This window comes from Acyrthosiphon pisum, chromosome X (genome assembly GCF_005508785.2).
Source record: "Acyrthosiphon pisum isolate AL4f chromosome X, pea_aphid_22Mar2018_4r6ur, whole genome shotgun sequence".
In the NCBI taxonomy this organism is placed as follows: Eukaryota; Metazoa; Arthropoda; class Insecta; order Hemiptera; family Aphididae; genus Acyrthosiphon; species Acyrthosiphon pisum.
The window spans coordinates 80585321-80590955 of NC_042493.1; the positions used below are offsets into that span (position 1 = coordinate 80585321).

Consider the following 5635-nt stretch of genomic DNA (forward strand, 5'->3'; position numbering starts at 1 on the left):
TAGTTGAATATGAATGATATGATAAAGGATAGTCTCTTACTATGTACATCATATATATAATGTCCACAATCGGTACTTATGGTTTAAAATTGCTCAATCGAAAACTAAAAGTGTTGCTGTTTTGCAAAAAACGAGTCCGTCCAGTTAATATTAGTTATGATTATATTTTATTACTAACAATATTTATTTTTACCTGTTTGTTTTCATTAATGAGAAAACATCACTCAAGATGACTCAAAACGTAAAATTTATTATAAACATCACTTGTATATCCAGGTAAAGACTGGGACAACTTAAAAGTAATTTTTTCAGGAGATAAATTTAAAAATACAGGAGTAACTAGTTGTGGGCAAGCGTCCTCTTAAGGATAGGTAGTAGATACAATTAAATTTGAATTAAATATTTAGAAAATATTATATAAAATAATTTGGATTATACAGAGAACTTCGAATATAAAACTTTCGTTTTAATATTGCAGTATTATTAATTTCCATGAAGTATTCAATTATAGACGTTTTGAATCATAGACAGAAAGGAACGTAAATAATAAAGAAGTATAATATTATGTATATATAATAATATATATACCTAATGTATAATATAATAGGTATAGTTTATTTGAATAATTAAGAATGTACATATTAAATGTGTAGTAGGTGGACGATTATTGAGGTATATAATATAGTGTATTACTATATTAGAATTTAGTTTGTATGTGGATTGAGAACAAACATATACCTAAGATATAAGTATATAACATAATTATATAAACATATAGTTCATATATATATATATATATAATTTAATCAATTGAATTGATTGGAATCAAGTTAAAAATATATTTTTAATGTTTCAAATATATATTAATATTTAATACCTATTTAGAGGTACCTATAATCAATAATTTATATTAATAGGTACTTCAACTCACCAGTTACAACAATCTTAAGTCATACCTATCTATTAATACATGCTGTATAAACGGAATATTAAGTTGAATGGAGTAAAACAAATATTTTACAATATCGTACGTCATACAACTATACATACCTACGTAATTAAATGAATTCAGTAGATAATAATATTATATCTATATACCTAAAGCAAAGATCGCGTTCGTTAATTGTATTTGTATCGAAGATGTACAAAGAAAACGAATTATTGAACAATACATAAAATTAAAATATGTATATTATAGTGTTATACTATTATTTTATAATAGACCATAAGACATCTAACGAAAATTATAGAAACTGTACTTTATAGTAACCGTTTTCAAACATACCGTTAAAGACATACAGTAAGTACGGGTCAGCTTAATATAGTTTTATTTTATATTACATTTTAATACAGAAAGATCAAAGAGCATCGAATAAGTTATAGATTTGTACTTCTATTATTTAAATACATTATTGCAAAATTATCATTTTGGCGTAATTAAATCACACTAATGGTAATTGTTAGGTACCTATAAAATCTATTATATAGGTTATATTATATATGCTAAGTTAGGTTCTATATTCAGACCTAAAACGTGATTAATGAATGTTTTAAGAGTCAAAAACTATAAATTAATAAACAAAAATGTAATTTATAAATTGTTATTACCATTTAATATTATTACACTACTGTTTTAGAAACTATAATTTCAAATTTTTAGTGGTTATTTACAATTTGAATATAAGAAAGCACTACACGGTGATATTTTAAAGACAGCTAAATTATAATTTAGGTTTCGATCTATTTGTCTTACAAAATAAACAGTTTTTACATACGACTAAATAGACTGACAACCTGTAATATATATAAATATAATATAATCAGTAACCATGTTTATTTTGTTATATATGTACTTTAGTATGATATACATCTATATAATAATATGTAAAGAAACTATCAAGTTTGAAACTAAAATAAAAATTAAATAAATTGTTCTCTTGAATCTCAATATGATACCTACATATGCATCGTTATGTATAATGTACAGCTTACAAGAGAAGGTACCTAAGTATATATAGATATATATAAAATATGTATTATTCTAAAAAACGTCATATGTCACGTCTACAGTGCAATAATAATAAAATAATAACGAAGTGTTTCAATGTAACAAGAAAAAAAACAATAATAGGTACAAAACAAATATACGAATAACGTATACTTGCAGCAGCGTTAAATATTATTTCATAAATAAAATAAAATAATACGTACTTACCTAAATATGGAACTTAACGTGTACACATACAGATGTGTGTGTGTGTGTATGTATAATGTATATATTATATATAAATATAATATTTACTTGCGTATATATAAATATATATACATATAATATTAAATAATATTATATAATATTAAATTATATGGACAGATAGAAAAAAAAATACACGAATAAAAATTAAATCAACAAAAGCGGCCAAAAAAAAAAAAAAAAAATTATAAAATAAAAAATCCGTGCTTAAAACTAAGTATGTTCTAAAACAAAACACAAGTTGCAGTCAGAAAGTATGGGAACTAAATGGCAATAGTGCTCAGCGGCTATGGTTCACGGTATATCGATTGCCGTCGGACCGTGTATACTCACCACCACCGCCACCGCCTACACATACACCGCCCCCACCACCACCAACCACACCGTCACAATTACAACCCCCACCTAAATCATCACCGCCACCACCCCCGAAAGCACGTGGTGCTACTCCTCTTCGGGTGGGCGACGGTACTCCCTCAAATGCTGTATATGATTATATGCGGGTTGAACGAAAGCTTTCGGCTTTTAGTGAATACATTTGATTGACGTGTCGATATTGTTTAATTGCACCGGATACGTCGTGGTGTATGGAATATTGTCCGCATTATTGCGGTCGTCATAGGTACGCGGGAAACGTGATTGGGCGACGTTTTCAAAGGCGGACGACTGCGGTCTCGCGAAATGCCGCGGCGTACGAATACAGTAATCAATTCAGTGCCATCTCGAACGGCGCTGTGCTGCAGTTCTAACGCGAATGAGTGGCGCAATGCAAATATCCTTCACGGAATCGCTTTGAGTTTCGTACATGGAATATGTATTACGTATAGACACCAATACCGCCCTGATGCACTTTGTCCTTCACTCCAGAGCCGTTTTTTCGTATAGGTTATTTAGTTATTTAATTAGTACCTATAATACCTAATATAAAGTATATAATATTCATTATTCGTTATTCCTTTTTAATATAATAATAATAATTTAGGTAACATATTATATAACAACAATAATAATTTAGAGGATCATAATAGTATAAATATGCTCCTGAATACGCGATACGAACATCCATGTACCTATACTGTGTAGGTATTTGTGTAAAAACAATGCTGCATATTTTTCTCTGAAACAGGAACCGCCTTTTTGTTAACATATCGGATAGAAATTTATTGGGTGTGGGTAGGTATATTGTTGTGTACTTGTGTGGCTTACTATTTCATAAATAACGATCTGAATTCTGCAGTTGACTGTAGTAATTCAGAAGATGTATCATATATAGCTGAAAGCGTGAAACGTTTACACGCGTAGGTAGCATGTTAACATAGAGTAAAATTGATACTGTGTAAAACGCAATATGTTGTAGAAGCAGAACGCTCACAAACACTAATATCTTATACTAATTAACAAAATAATTGGAAATCTCAATATATATTCGTACCTAATTTGAATTATTTAGGTAAAATATATACGAAATTATTATTTTATAGTAATTATTGGTATTATTATTTATAAAGGCACATTTATCGATTTACCCAATAGTTAATATAATACCTAGTTATAGAAGTTAAATTAATAGGAAGTATTTTAGTTTTTATATTTTCATTATACCGTCAGCAGACTAAATATGGTGTAAGACCACACCTACCCTTGAATTTATTAATAGAGGATTATAAAAAAAATGGTTTAAGCGTAATACACTATTGATTTGTGAGACCTTAACTGTTGCATTTTCTTGTTGATACTGCTTTCTGTATACATTATATAAATATTTACGTTACCTCTTTGATTTCGGCTATTAAAGTATTTCAGATAAGTTTATATGTTTTAATAACTCTAATTATATGTTAGGTTAGGTGTGTATGTATACATAGTAGATACCCGACTACCATGTACCTACCTATACGTACTGTATAAACTATACACCCTGACATGTGATTTGTATCATTCATAATAAAATACAAGGAAAAGTTGTTACAATAAAGTTAACATTATTCTTATCATGTTATACCTAAAGTAGTTAGGTATATAAAATGCATTTTGTGTATTTATTTTTTTGGTTCAAAATTAATAAATATTTTTTTTTCAGTTCCAAATAATTGTAATAATATATGCTAAAAAGCTAAAATGCATCAAGTAAAACTTCAAAAAAATCTTCATATGTACAATCAGAGTGTTAAAAAAACGTGTATCGATTTCTAATTATTATACCATACGTCCATTCTACAATTAGGTATATAATAATATCTGATATTATTATTTATTCTCATATTGAGTGTATTACAATCGATGTTGTACGTATAGGTACCTGCAGACTACAGTAGCAAGTATTTTCAAAGATTTATATTTTAAGCATAGTGGTCAGCAATAGTCCTTAAATATTTAAACATTCAAAAATTTAGGTATAGCTGGTACCTACCTATTTCTAAAATGTATGAGAACCTATAATTAGGTATATATATTATCTCAACTACGTATAGTTAGTACTAGTAATAGCTAATATGTACAACATAAATTAAACTAGGTATATGTTATAGATGTTGCCATGTTGGTATAAAATCTTGAATTATAATCCCAAGTGTTAAATCAAAAAATAAATAATAAATCTACAGGTGAATATATATATATATATATTGAATTTGATTATTTAACTCTAATTAGACTGAAAAATAATAATTTTTCAAAACTATGTTGGTACCTCCTATATGACTGTTTTGTATATGGCTTATTTGTAAGTACCTAATTCTATTGTAAGCTGTCTCACTACCTACTCACTAGTCACTGCACAATTTTATATATATATAAATATAATGTTTTGTAAATGGAGTTTTTTCCGTCAATAAAGATAATAATAATATTAATATGTGATAAAGGCATAAAGCATATCTGCATTGTGCCATATTATGATGTGTATAAAAAAAAAGCTTGGAATACCTTATAAATTTGAATATGTATTTGAACAAACAACCAATTATTATTTATTATTATATCTATATCAAAATCATCAATATTTCGTAGAATAATAATTGATCATTAATATGTTATTAGAAAAAAATACTACCTAGGAATATTGATTACTCTCGTAAATCATAATAGTTAATTAATAACACTTTGGCAAATAAAAAATGTTTGATAGATAGTTATTTTTTTTATTCTTCAATATAGATCTTTAATATGTTGACAGTCTAAAGCTGTAGTAGGTAATATAAAATAATAATTAATAATACAATTTTAACCTTAAATAACATTAATTAGTGGCATTTTAAAAGCAGATTTAATCACTACATATAGATTATAGGTATTATATGATGCTACTAGTCGTTATAATAATTGAATAAATATTAAAAACAAAAAAATTTAAATAAAAAGTTGAATATATCTACTATGAATTAT

General features: G+C 26.8%; 1 protein-coding gene across 9 annotated transcripts in view; it reads right to left on the reverse strand.

The window, feature by feature from the left end:
• Positions 1 to 2330, reverse strand: part of LOC100168796 (ELAV-like protein 3) — a 30299-nt gene extending 27969 nt beyond the window's left edge. For 4 of the 9 annotated variants that reach the window (XM_029489986.1, XM_029489985.1, XM_029490009.1 and 1 more), the window contains exon 1: positions 2216 to 2329. The gene's annotated coding sequence lies outside the window, so the exon portion shown is untranslated. Of the gene's footprint in view, positions 1 to 2215 lie in introns of all 9 variants that reach the window. The other 5 variants (XM_029489991.1, XM_029489997.1, XM_029489995.1 and 2 more) reach the window with 4 other exon arrangements.
• Between the last annotated feature and the right edge of the window lie 3305 nt (positions 2331 to 5635).